Genomic DNA, 15,351 nt, shown 5'->3' with positions numbered 1-15,351 from the left:
TTGTTGCAGTGTTATGAACGTGTATCATACTCGGGGCGTTGGGGGGGGCTGCCCCCCCCCCCCCTTGTATCCGCGCCTGCTGGGACGCAATGAAGGTGTCAACACTAGCCAACTGTTGGGAAAAAACTCTAGCAGGACAAAGATACTGAAGCAAACTTTGAAGAATTTGAGGCTGAGGGTCAAGTACATAACACACACAAGTACAATAATACTAAAAGATGGTTGGCCAGTTATCTGGCAGGTAGAAATGCCCATGTATCATATAATGGTCAATCATCGCATCCCAAAAACTTTAAGAATGGAGTACCACAAGGCCCAATTCTATCCCCCACATTCTTTATTCTATACGTGCACAATATACCCACACCTGATACCTCAGAAATACAAATCTCGTCTTACGCAGACGACATAACAATTACATGCACACACCATAATGCATACAAAGCTGCATGGATACTACAATCATACGTCGACACACTCGACACCTGGTTCACTACAGGTAGACTCAAAATAGCCTCAACCAAATCTGTAGCCATATTTCTCACGGAACACTAATAAATACCACGCCTCTATACATTCTAATACCACGCACACATGCATCCAAGATTCATGGTCAGGACCGTTTCTAGTTCATCAGGCGCCCCAGGCAAGATTTCGTTATGGCGCCCCCCCCCTCCCTCCCTCCTTCCCCCCTCCCTCCCTCCTTCCCCCCTCCCTCCCTCCTTCCCCCCTCCGGGCTGGAAATAATAACCTAAACAATTTCGAACACAACTAGCATCACAAGTTTCACAACAAAAACAACATACTTTATCTATTTGAATTATTCACGTAAAAAAAATACTTGTCTCTTATTTATCTATATATTAATTTTGGATGGCAATTTGGCGTCCCCTCCAGCAAATGGCGCCTGTGTCGCCTGTGCCTAGAAACGGCCTTGTTCATGGTATAGCATAAGATTCATTCATGTCATTCAAAGAACACATCGCAAACACAAGGACTCAATGTACACCTAGACTTGACGCGCTTAAATCAATTGCAGGAACGATATTTGGACAAAACAAATTATTACTACAGTATACATGCAAAGCATATACTCAGTGATGAATTATGTGAGCCCCGCATGGTCCCTAATCTCACTAAGACACACCACAACACCCTACAGACCATACAAAACAAAGTCCTAAAGACAATTATTGTCTGCAGAAATACAACGCCTACAGACCCTTAACAACATGAAACAAAAATCCTCAAAGTCAAGGATCACCTTGACATGAGAGGCACACAAACACTTGCCGCAGCCTCCACAAACACAGCACACCCACTACACTACATAGCAGAACACCCACACATGCCAAGAAACATCAAAACAACACCCAAATACCTATATCACACACAAATACTCTCTTCTCTTCCTCCACAACCACCAGACACCAGCATCCAGAGAGATATACATAATCATATCACTCATTGCTCCATCTACAAATTGAAAGACAATACATTACTGCATGCCATACCCCCTGATATCCATCCCCCCCCCCCCGAGAAGACAAAGTCCATCTGACCAGACTACGGTGCTGTTACCATCCAACACTTTTAATCTACCAGAAGAGATATCTCAGATAACTGTCCAGGATGCGACATTTTACCCCATACCATGCAACACATTATGGAAGACTACATTGTACATAATCATTCTATAAACAATTAGTGAGAAAACCACGTTCTAGCCGTGGCGTTTCTCAGGGAGACGGGGCTGCTTGGCCAGTCAAGGGAACAACAAAAATTTTTAAGAAAACAGAAACAACACACAAACAACATAATATAAAGCAACGAGAAGAGTAAATTACTGCCCTTGAATAAAACAAACAGAATTTAGCCCTTAAGTCAGAATCTTTTCCATAAATAGCACCTGAGAATGGAAGGCACATAGATTTACACAGAAGTACTTGAAAATATCATGTTATATAACACATATGTAGCACATACATACAACTTAAGAGCAACCCCAGTAGTATTTGCTCCACCAGAACCATCTCAGCGTATCCCTACAAAAACACTGTGCACACTCTATGGGGTATTTGGTTGTCGAACAACGTGTTCGACAACCAATTACCCCATTCACACGTTCAAACATCACTTTAAACACGTGTCTGTCGAACAGCGTTAGACCGTATGAACCCCCTCTTAACCAGTGGTTCCCAAACTAGGGGGCGCACCCCCCTAGATAGGCATGTGGAGGACACAAGGGGGGCGTGAAGTCATCTGCTCAAAAATATTTGTTTAATTAGAATAATGAAATCATTCAAAGACCAAATACCTGACATTACCCATAGATCGGTCACACGAGCTCTCTTCCGGGAGGGAAATAGCTGTCGATCACGAGTCCAACACGTGACCCCAAGGCCAAGGTGAATCACATACATGCAAAGTATAATTATAGCAGTCACTCCAACCCGTTTTCTATTGAGCTAGTTCTCCTTACACGTTTTGGACACGTCACCGATACCAACCACACTGACGCCACTGAGGGACTCGTCACAAACTCCCAATACTTCAATCCTAGAATTTCTAATCTTGTGGGGAAGAAGCAGCAACATCCATCTCACTAAATTAGTTCATAGTTGTGCCTTAGTCTCATGAGTCTTTCCAAATATTATATGCCATGTTTTCAAATTATCTATTCTTAAAATTCGTCAATTTTGCCAATTTGCTAATGTTCAAACTTTTTTTTTTTCGCTCCCTTTGAATAAAATGTTTTGTTTTTAGTTACTTAGAAAAATGTCTGGGATGTACTATTATTTGTTTGAGTGGTTTTCATTACTAAAATTTAATACAAACAGAAATCTGTTTTCCTGAACAATGCTGAGAAATAAATGCAAGAATCATTTCACATGATCAAAAGAGGGAGTGGGGGCGTGCGGGTTTACTGGAAGCAAAAAGGGATCGTCAGGTAAGATGGTTTGGTAACCACTGCTAACAAAAGAAGCATTCCGCACGATTACCAAACTCCTCAGGAATCAACCTAGCGAAGGAGTAACCCTCAAGAAAAGATAGAATTGCACTAGCATACCTATGTCCATGTCAGCACCTTATAATACAAGGTACCGAAACAGAACCAACTTAGCAATGCACGGCATTTGCTCCAGATGTAACTATCTCGCAGAATATACAGTACCTTATTCTAAAAAGCCCAACATTCATTCTTTCCAAATAGTATCACATTCTCTCTGAGTGATTAATGTGCTGAGCTAGTGGTTGTGGCCGGTTCCCTAGGGGCCGGCTCAGTAATAGAGAACGTGGAGCAACGGACTGAAATACACATAGAGAGAAAGAGAGAGAGTGCACGGGCTGAGTCGGATCGTCTTTGTGGGTTTTTCCCAAGACCTTGATTTTACATTTCCGCACAGTTCTCCCACACCTGCTCCAACGTACTCTGTACCTTTTCCATCTTTTCCTCAGGTGATGTCATTTAGCTGTGGAAAACCCCACACCAAACCACGTCATTGAGAGTTTAAAACCAGGAAAAATTTCCCTTCCCTTTCCAATTTACTGCACGAGTGTATTTGTAAGTGGCCACGATTCTTCGTTGGTAGGTGACATTCCACTGGTATGTATAAATTCTTATTGGCTCGTTCTATTTCTTTTATGAAATTAATTCTCCTTACTTAATATCTCATGTTTGTCATTGACTGTAACAAACAAAGCAACAATCAGGGGTACCAATATCTGCCATGACTAACTCCTCAACTCTTCAGAAGGCTAAATCCCCTTAGGCCACGAGATCTGAAGCCAGTTCCTTGTTCCACTCCCACACCTGAGAACTACACTGCGTATATTTCCCTACAAACTTTTTCCTTTCTTGACAAGTGGCGTTTTCTCTTTATATAGCCAAGCTGTATAATTTATTTCCGTGGCCTTCCGGCTGTGGATAATCCAGGATACAGTCAACCTCCTCCCGTCCCTCTCCACCTACTACATTGTTTCCCGAATGGGCCCGTGCTTCCGGATTCGTGCCAGTTCTACGTGATTCTCAAACTGAGCGGGAACATAGCAGTGCAGCTCATAGCCTGTATATTACAATTACGTAAGTACCTACCCCTTTGTTCTCACTGACTGACAAGATATTTGGTTATCATTTCCAGTACAAAAACTTTTTTCACATCTTTCGTTTTCGCATTTCAAAAACATTTTTTTCTTTGGAATGGTTGCGTTAGGTTGAGTTACAACAGCTTAGGAGCTATTGGACAACTTAGATTGCATGCGTGATTCTGGAATTTGTTTTCATTCACAAGGTCTGCGTTGTACAAAGAACGTGACAATAAATTAGCCTTGTTGAGAACTCACGGGATGAGAAACCGGCTGACTGTTAGTCAAGTCGCACATCACATAATCATGCCGGATGAAATGGTTACAGGCCCAATGTATCGAAATGGTTGGTAGCGAACTGGCCATGTAGTGAAACGAAAATGACTTTATAAACCTGCGCTCTTGTATTTTTTATCATATTCGTATCTCAAATGCGAAAAAAAAACAATGTAGCGAAACGACCGAAGAATGTAGCGAAACGACCGAAGAAATGTAACGAAACGACTAAGTAATGTAGCGAAATGGTTGGTAGCGAACTGGCCATGTAGCGAAACGACCAGATACCGATGAAATCATGATTGATACATGAACTGAATAAATGGGTAGAACAAATAAATAATATTACACAAGCTTACAAATTAGGCCTTAGTAACAAAAAAGTAAAGTGAACCTACGTAATTAGGTTCACAACATTTTCCAACTGCCGATGTTAACCAACTCTAAAGTGGCCCTCCAGGTAATACATAGCAGCACGTCGACTTTTTAAGTGTGGGACTGTGGGTCACAAAATCAGCCAAATCTCTGACATGAAATTATCTCGCGTGACAATTGAGTGGAAATATAGCTCTTGAAGAATATGGGCCTCGTTTGATTTGGGTCCCTACTCTTCAAAAGAACAAAACTGGGACCTCTATTGTTCAAAAGGTCTACTTAACGTAACCTAACCATTTTATATGTATATATATATATATATATATATATATATATATGTATTATGTAAATGTATGTGTGTGTGTGTGTATGTGTGTGTTTTCTTACAAGGGACCATTATTTTTCAAAAGAGCAAAACTGGGACAACTGTTGTTTAAAAGGAGGCAGTTGGGGCCCCTTTTGTTCTTCAAAATTTCCAAATTATAAGCCGACATACGAGTATGGGCCCCCTCCCTCCCACGAGGGCCCCAATCCGCCGCCCTGCGCAGCTTGCGGTTACCAGTAAAAGAAGTTGGGGATTTGTTTATTTAGTTATTTGTCATTATTATTATAATTAACGTCGTCGTCGTCGTCGTCGTCGTCACCATCATCATCACCACCACCACCACCACCACCACCACCATCATCATCATCATCATCATCATCATCATCATCATGATCATCATCATCATCATCATCATCATCATCATCATCATCATCATCATCATCATCATCATCATCATCACCACCACCATCACTATCATCACTATTATTATTATTATTATTATTATTATTATTATTATTATTAATAATAATATTAATTATCATTATTATTATTATTATTATTATTATTATTATTATTATTATTATTATTATTATTATTATTATTATTATTATTATTATTATTATTATTAATATTATTATTATTATTATTATTATTATTATTATTATTATTATTATTATTATTATTATTATTAATTATAATTACATTTAGCCGGGAAAAAGTCGTTAGTGTGCGGGATTTTGCACGCGTGTCAACGATTGCCCACCCCCTGGCCTCGGGTATTTTTCTGTTATGATGGGAACAAACAACATTTGCTAACAACAAACATATGTGCGCTGTATCTTTCAACGTAGAGGTGCAAATGCCAGTAAAGCCAAGCCAAGTTCTTCCTCCTAGGGTTCAGTGGAGCTCTCTCCATTTTCATGCCCAATTTCTGTATAAAAAATAAAACCACACCTTATGAGTGTGCGTGGTGATGGTCCCGTCCGTACCCAAGATACAAGTGATAGTCAAACATATTCCTTCATAATCGGCCATCATGCACTTTCTAGACGACGACGGTGCATGGCAATCCTCCTCTCAGTCGTTGAAGACTTGATTTCTGTCTGCTCATTGATTCTCGCCTCTCTTAGAAAATTACGATAATAACAGTGATAACGATAGTAATAATAATAATCATAATAATCCTAGTAATGGTAGTTTTAATAATAATAATGACATTAATATTAATGATGATAATAATACATATGCCAAGCCTTGCCCAGCCCCTTCGTTTTATATACATATACATACATACATAAATACACACACACACACAAGGCGCTGTGGTTAGAGCTCTGGCCTGCCACTACGGAGGTCCGGGTTCGACTCTCGCCCGGGGCTGAAATAATATCAGTATCGCAGCGCTGAGGGGTGTTACTCCAACTCTCGTGGGCGGGGAGTTGGGTGTGTGTGTGTGTGTGCAAGGTCAAAGCATTACCCATAGATCGGACCTACGAGCTCTGAGCTCTCTTCCAGGAGGGAAATAGCTGTCGATCACGAGTCCAACACGTGATCCAAATACCAAGTGAATACATACACACACACACACACACACACGTATATATATATATATATATATATATATATATATATGTATGTATATGTATATGTATATATACATATGTATATATATATATATATATATATATATATATATATATATATGTGTGTGTGTGTGTGTGTGTGTGTGTGTGTGTGTGTGTGTGTGTGTGTGTGTGTGTGTTTACCTAGTTGTATTTTACGGGAAGGGGAGCTGTGCTCGTGGTGTCCCGTCTTCATATCTCGTTTTATCAAGACTATTTTTAAATTCGTGTATCGTTTTTGCACACACCACATTTTCATCTAACTTGTTCCAAACGTCTGTTACCCTGTGGAGAAAGCTGTTCTTTTTTCAGGTCTCTTCTATAACTGCCATGATTTTCTTTCCGTGTCCTCTTGTATCTCTACTAATCCTCTCTACCAGTAGTTTCTATGCCTTTCATAATTCTATATCAAGTCGTTTCTCTCTCTTCTTTGTTCTAATGTCTGTAGCTCAAGTTTTGCTAGTCTCTCTTCATATGATAGTTCTGAGAGTGTTGGTGCCATTTCGAAATTGCTCTTTGTATTATTTCAAATTTTGTTATACCGTTTTTTGTACTTGGTGACCACGTCGTCGCTACATACTCCAATCTTGGTCTCATCAAAGTGACTAGTATTTTCTTCACCATTTCTTCAGGTATGTAAAAGCCACTTTGATTGTTCTTATCAAATTATAAGTTTCTCCAAATATCTTGTTTATATGTTTCTCAGGTGACATATTATTCATAATAATGACTCCCAGGTCCTTCTCATTCTCTACTTTTTTAATTTCTTCCTCTCCCAATTTATATGATCCCAGTATATATATATATATATATTTTTTTTTTGTTCTTCCAAATTCCATTATACTACACTTCTTAATATTGAATTCCATCTCCCACTTCCTACTCCATTCTCATACTTTATTGAGATCACTCTGCAGCGACTCACAATCTTCTTCAGAGTTCACTTTTTTCAACAAGTTTGCATCATCCGCAAAGAAGTTCATATAACTTTCAATTCCTTTATCCATATCATTAATATGTATATAGCAAACATTACTGGGGCCAAAACTGTTCCTTGTGGAACTCCAGTAATCACTTCATCCCAATTAGAATGTTTGTCTCTTATCACCACTCTCATTTTTCTTTCATGCAAGAAGTCTTCCATCCACTTCAGCAGTTTGCCCTGTATTCCTCCTGCAGCTTCTAATTTCTTAAGCAATAGAAACACATTAGGTTTGTGACGCATGATCGTCCTTGTCTAAATCCAAATTGTCTTAGATTTAATATATATTTTTTCCAAATCCCTTACCCATCTACTTTTGATAATTCTTTCACAAATTTTAGCTATCGTACTTGTAAGGGAGACCGGTCTATAGTTAATAGGGTCTTCCTTGTTTCCCCCTTTATATATTGGTACTATATTTGCTCTTTTCCAATCTTCTGGAACCTTTCCTTCTTTCAATGAACTGTTTATTTGACTATGTATTTTGTCTGTTAGTTCATTCCTGCAGTCTCTCAAAATCCAGTTTGCTATTTCATCTGGTCCATGCGATTTTCTGACATCGAGATTACTCAAGTGATTCCTTATTTCTTTCCTTGTTACTTCTATCTCTTTCATAGGGGGGACTTCCTCCTCCCACTCGACATATCTAAGTTGTATGTTCTCCCTCGTAAACACCGATTTAAAATGCTTGTTCATAATTTCTGCCATATCTAGTTCCTCTGTGTATTCAACTCCTCCTTGTCGTAGTTTCTCTAATTCTTGTTTATTTTTCAGTTTGTTGTTTACAAATCTATAAGATAGTTTTGGTTGATCTTTACATTTTCTATGACATTTTTTTCGTATTTTCTCTTTTCTTCTCTGCACACTTGTACACATTCACTTCTATAACTAGTATATATTTTCCAGTTTTAGATCTTTTGTCTTTCTTCCATTTTTTTTCAAGCTTTATCTCTTTTGTCTTTTAGCTCCCTACAACTTTTGTTGTACCAGCACTTTACATATTCTTTTTCTTGTTTTTGTCTTGGGACATACTTTTCCACTCCTTTTTTTTTTCAAAATATTCCATTTCTCTTCCACTATTGTTTCTTCTTTGTATATTTCTTCCCAGTTTTCTTTTTGAAAGAATTCTCTTATTTTATCAAAATTTGTTTTTTCATACATCATTCTTCCTTTTCTATATTGTTCATTTCTTTTCATGTATTTTTCCTCATTTAGTTCCAGTTCAATCAATATGTGGTCACTTTTACTTATTGGTACTTTGTATTCAATCTTTTCCACTATTTTAGGTTCAGATGTGATTATTAGGTCTAGTCTCGATGGTTCTTCATTTCTATACCTAGTGTTCTCTTGTATCCATTGTGTCATTGTATGATCAATAATCATTTCGAGTAGAACATTTCCACATGAGCTGTCTCCACCCTTTACTGTCATCTCTTCCCAGCAGACTTCTTTGCAATTAAAGTCGCCCATCATAACTATTCTTCCTCCATCTTCCATTATCTTATTTAATGTTATCTTTGTGTGTTCCAACATACTTTTATGTTCACTCTCTTCCCACGAGTTTTTGGAGGCATATGATTTATCACAAACTTTCTGCTCTTCTTATCTCTGTCTTCCACTTCGACCATAATCATCTCTACTGTATTCTTTCCATATGTGACACACCTCACGTTTATATTCTTAGTCAGGAACATAACTCCACCCCCTTGTTTTATCTCTCTGTTTCTAATCCAATAATTATATGCATCATGTCCTACACTGTTGGGTGGTAGTGGACCTTTTAATTTCGTTTCTACAATTCCCATTATGTCCGGTTCTTTTTCCTGCAGATAATCATTCAGCTCATTCAGTCCTGTTATTAATCCATCTATATTTGTGTAAGACACTCTTAATTTTCTGCTACTTCCATTGTATGTTGTGTTTCCCTTTTGTTTTTCTCTAGTATGTCGAATTCCCTAGTTTCATATTCACTACTCTCCAATAGAATTTCTCTTTTTCTGACTGTTCGGTTTTCGTTTTTTCCTTAGCTTCTTGTCTTTTCATTTTTTCCTCCTCTCTTTCCTCTTTATTCATTTCTCTTTTTATCCATACCGTTGTATATTGTTTACTTGCTGCTAGTTTCCCTGTTTTTGCTAAGATATTCTCTGCTGTCGTTTGTGACCTGAATTTAATCTTAATTGGTCTGGTCTTATCTGTACTATATTTTCCGACTCTATACATCTCTTCAATTTGTTTCATGATTTCAGGTTCATCTTCCTGAACTAATTCTAGTAAACTGCTTACTTTTTCTTTTTCCTCCTTGATTCTTGTGATTCTATTTAGGTTATACTTCTCTTCCGTTCCTAATATAATTATACATTTCTTTTTATCTGCTAAGTCTCTTATTATATTCTCCTTCTGTCTCATCACTTTAATAACTGAGTCTTCAGTTTGTTCTTCCATTTGCTGTTTTATTATGTCAGTAAATGGAACTTTACTGTTCTATTGGATTTTTTTTCCAACCGTGTGCTTCTTATGTTATGGCCTCTTTATTACCATTATTATTCCTCTTTAATTCCTCATTCTCCTCTTTTACTTCTTTTAACTGTCTTTTTAATTGTTCTATTTCTTTAGTTAAGTTTTTGTTCACCTTCTCTAGTTCTTCCAATTTTTCAAGTCTCTGCGCAATCTTTGCTATGTTACTGAACCTACTCTCCCAATGTTCGGTCATTTTTTCAAGTTTTTCCTCTAAGACTTTCTAATCGGGGGAGGTTGGTATTCCCCCCCCCCCCTCATTAAATCCCTGGAAATTATTATCTTCACCTTCCATTGTACTGCTCTTATCTATATTTCTAATCTTAACATTTTTGTTAATCCCTTCTCCAAAATCCTCAGTTCTCCGCTTGTTTACAAGACGCCTGGCCTCCTGGACCAAGTCCTCCCCTTCCTCATTTCCTTCCATTTCCCTCAGTAATCCCTCCCCTTCTCCTTTTTTCTCACCTTCCCACTACACCACGAGCTTTCCCCCTCCCTGTAAATACAATAAGGTACTTCCTTGACGTTGAGATCCACGTAAAATTTTATTTTTCTTCGGAACTCCAATCTTCGCCGTCCATCCGACGAAAGTGTGTGTGTGTGTGTGTGTGTGTGTGTTCACCTTGGTCTTTGGATCACGTGTTGGACTCGTGATCGACAGCTATTTCCCTCCCGGAAGAGAGCTCAAAGCTCGTAGGTCAGATCTATGGGTAATGCTATGACCTTACACACACACACACACACACACACACACACAACTCCCCGCCCACGAGAGTCTGAGTAACGACCCGAAGCGCAGCGGTACCGAAATAATTTCGGCCCTGGGCAGGATTCGAACCAAGTACTACGGGCACCACCATGCTAGCAGTTCAGCGCTCTACCAACTGCGCTGTGTGTGTGTGTGTGTGTGTGTGTGTGTGTACGCGCGCGCGCCTGTGTGCAATAATACGGGAGCCAAATGAGCATGGCTTCCGTCCGTGTCGCAAATTAACATCAAGGTTTCCTTCAAATCCATTTACATTGTCAAACTAAACTATTTCTTCTTATTAATTCTGAAAATTAACGATTCTGTTTACAATTAAAGTGTATATAATGAAAATAAGAAGTAAAAAATAAAAGGACAACGCCCTCTATATATCCTCACAGAAAAGCCGAAAATAACCACAAAAATTGAAAAATATTGTCATCATTCTCCACCTGCGATTGGCTGCCACGGTGGTGACGTCATAGTGACAAGACATGACGTATTGTCGCTCATGAACTGCGTCACAATTGCAGGGGGGCGGGGAGAGGGACTTATATCTAGGAGGTTATTGTTCGAACACTGAATTCGGTGGTCTGTCCTTTGGGGCTCGTTTTTTGGTCCAGTGATATGAAAGGTATGTAACAGTCAGGGATTTGACATAGAATGGTGTTGCTGTTATTTTCCTGTCATGGTGTCATGGACACACTTCCCACTTGCCCGTGGAACACATTTAAGAAATAGTAATGTGTGCTCTCGGTAGTCTCCTTTAAGAGAGAGAGAAAGGAAGTATTTTCTTTCAACTCAAAAACCCGACATTTGCATGCAAATTGTACCCTAACAAAATATATATATATTAATTTAAACCAAAATAATTTGATCATATACTTTTTTCTTTTTTTATCTAATAAATAAAAACACGGCGAAACTCCCCACTATTCTATTTTGATTTTATTTATTTATTTTTTTTTTTTGCAGCTAACGTGTGACGTCATGTCGGGTCGTGTCATACTATCTTTACTGGTGATGGGATTTGCCCTAGCAAGTGCTTTTTCCGTCCCACTTCCTCAAGTTGTCGGACCATCAGGAAGTACAGTGGACCCCACAATCATCACTCCGTCTCCAGTGTCTTGTGACGGAATTTGCACCTTTCTTGATGAAGGAAAGTCGTGCAGAATTAACTATGTCTGCTTACAAACCAGTGGTACCTTTGTGCCTTCGAGAAAGAAATAGAATTAACTAAATTGTTCAACTTATATATTTTATTTGTCTAAGCTGAACAATTTAGTCAATTCTATTCAATTCATAGAGAACGAATGGCTTTTGCTTTTCTTTGATTGCACTATGTACCACCGAGTGGGCTGAAGTTTGGTGTATATCGCAAATATACCAATGTTTGTTTATACATGCACTATATTTTTTCAAGTCCTGATTGCGTGAAAATATATATATATATTTTTTCGTCGATGTTCCTCAGGGCTCTTCGCATTTGCCTGAGTACATTGATGATGAAATGAAATATTCATGGGGTATTTGTAATAAGCTGAGATATTCCAAACATCTGCATGATACAGCTTAAACGGCACCAAAAGAACTTCCTACAAAACCTGCATGGTATCCCAGATTTACTACGTCGTTTTAATAATAATGTATTTTTAAGAACAAGAACACTGCAAGGCAATTGCTCATAAATAATTCCGTCAGTTATGATTATCATAATGATAAGGGGTGTGTGTACATAATATCTTGTAAATCATGTAATTAGTTTTGTTGGTCAAACTGCTAAAATACTCAAAATACGAATCAACACGAACAAATACCTTAGGGAAACCAATCAAGCACTGTATTCATTCACCAGCAATTTTAACCACCCAGTTGTCGGGAAAGTTGATTTAATGTAGTTTGATCAAATCAATTAAGGGGATAAATGTAAACCTCTATTAAGGGCTGTACAAACTAGGTAGGTAGCTATGAAAAGAAACATCAAAGCTGTTTCGTTGTAAGATTACAAAGGGACAACAAACGCGGAGCATACCGACAGGAGACCTATTAGTACATATCAGATATCTAGGTCGGATGCGAAAAAAAAAAATCAAAATAGTAATAAATGAATAAATCAAAACTATAATAATGTAAATAACAAATAAGATACTTAAATGCATAGGTATAGTTAAATAATAAACAAACAGATAAATAGTAAATAATAATAACTTGACACGTAACTAATAATTAATGAGAATCAAACAGACAAATGATAACAAACAAAAACAAATAATTTAAAGTAAATGATAATCATTACATCATCTTGCTTAGGTGTTTATCTAAATGATTCTTAAAGCTTCGAACTGAACTACATTACCCTGCCTCTGCAGGAAGTTCATTCCATTCATTAACTACACGGTTGGCGAAGTTGTTTCTACCCACTTCCAAATTGAATCTATTTCCGGACAGTTTGAGACCATTGTTTCTTGTCGGATATACCAGTTGTTTATTGATTACCAGGACGAGGCAAAACCATGTGTTCCTCTTCTATCTCTTTGGGTGCTTTCTTCACCCTGTTTAATATATTTCTGTGATATTTTTCCTATTGTATTGTCTTCTATGTACTAACACTGAATATGTCAATATACAAAAGCTATCTGCTTCGTTATTTTATATCTTATGGTGGTTACTCTGGCATGTGTGTATACAGTATGTACATGTACACACACACACACACAATTTCAGTATCGCTGCGCTGCGGGTTATTACTCCAATTCTCGTGGGCGAGGAGTTGGGTGTGTGTGTGTGCGTGTAAGGTCACAGTATTACTCATAGATCGGTCATATACGAGCTCTGAGCTTCCCTCCAGGAGGTAAATAGCTGTCGATCACGAGTCCAACACGTGCTCCAAGACAATGGGGAATCACACAATAACTCGTGACTTCACCCAGGAGCCTCTCACAATTTAGTAATTACTTTCCAAAATGCGTAACTTTTACAAAAAAAAAAAAAAATACAAAAAAATGACAACCATTAACGGTACTATTGTATATCATTACTTGTAGAAATATAATGTTATGCAACAAGTAGCAAGTCTACCGTAACTTTAGTTATTTATGCATTTCATATGTCTTGTCTGGGAGTGTCAGTGTCCCCAAAAGTTCTGTTCAACAGTATCAAAACACTGTATTCTAAATCGTGAAATGTTAATAAATGTCCCATGTCGAAATCCACAAAAATGTAATGATTTCATATTTGTAGACACGATATATTCTTTCTATTGAGTCTCAGGTTTGTGCTCGCATTAATTCAAACATTTGGTTTCTTGTATGGTAATGTAATAGTTTCTATTTAGTAATAAAGTTTTCTGTCAAGGGTTTAAAGAAAACGTTTCCTTACATACCAGTGACTAAAGCATTCAATGACTGATTAATCTATCAAATACAACTCCAAATTTAATTCACCACAGTTCATTTCACTTTTAATGACTTGTACCTTTACTCTGGTTACAATTATGGTATTTTGCTCATCCCATGGAAAGCCCCTGTGCATCAGGGCTGTAAAATGGCCGGGAAATCCACAAACTGGAAAAAAAAAAAAATACTTTCATAGATATTGATTTACGGTCAAACGATATATTCCAATGTTGATATATTCGTGAAGATGACAGAAGAATGTGACACAGCAATAGTCCAAAACTATACAAACAATCAGCAACACGGGATTATTAACTTCGTTCTTTACCACGTCAGACAAATGAATCATCACTAATATGGTTTTCCCAATCTTTATTATTTGTCTCACGACTATTGGCAATTCTGTTCTCGGCCGCCTTTACCCTCGGCTCCCTGTACCTAGTATACCTTGCCAGATGCCAGTCGTCTAAATCACTTTAGTAGTAGTACAATGGCTACTCACAACATCCTGATGGGGTTACTGCTGGTGGGAGTTCTTCTGTCATTTGTCCACGCTGCTCCATATAACGATGAAAATGGTGGTCAAGGTTCTAGTATAATTGAAATTCCGCTTGCTTCTTGTACCGGGCACAAGTGTGAAGTTCGCGTGGAAAACAATATGTGCAGAATGGATGTACTCTGTCTCTACTCTACACCATAGAAACCCTCAATGTGCTTCCATCCGGATGGTGAACCAATCTGAGGAAAGTTCTCGTTCTCTCAAGATCCAAACATCACTCGAGCCATTCCACTGCTGAACGAAGACCTCACCCAACCTCTGCCACATCACTCCTGTAAGCTTCTGTAGTAATATTCTTAGTATAATCAGTCGTGATCTCCTTGATAATTTTCTCTCCACTCATACCAATACATTTGATAAAATAAAAGACATACAAGGAGACTGGAGTTTGTTTTACCTATATACTCAGTATGTTTAACTGCAAGTCTTGCATTTTTGACCACTAGTATCCCAATGTAAGGCGTATAGAAGG

The 15,351-nt window shown here is 38.1% G+C and overlaps 1 long non-coding RNA gene across 2 annotated transcripts; it reads left to right on the top strand.

Moving 5' to 3' along the window:
* Window positions 1–3,453: 3,453 nt before the first annotated feature.
* Window positions 3,454–15,260, top strand: LOC143039959 (uncharacterized). Of its 2 annotated transcripts, XR_012967681.1 has the most exons (3): window positions 3,454–3,607; window positions 3,889–4,084; window positions 11,901–15,260. It is a non-coding gene; the product is annotated as an uncharacterized LOC143039959 (long non-coding RNA). The 2 variants fall into 2 exon arrangements; XR_012967680.1 differs by lacking the exon at window positions 3,454–3,607 and having other exon boundaries at window positions 3,661–4,084.
* The last annotated feature ends 91 nt before the right edge of the window (window positions 15,261–15,351 follow it).

Source organism: Oratosquilla oratoria, chromosome 27, assembly GCF_046742065.1.
Source record: "Oratosquilla oratoria isolate Oo_2021 chromosome 27, ASM4674206v1, whole genome shotgun sequence".
Lineage (NCBI taxonomy): Eukaryota > Metazoa > Arthropoda > Malacostraca > Stomatopoda > Squillidae > Oratosquilla > Oratosquilla oratoria.
This window is presented reverse-complemented; position numbering and strand designations above follow the sequence as displayed.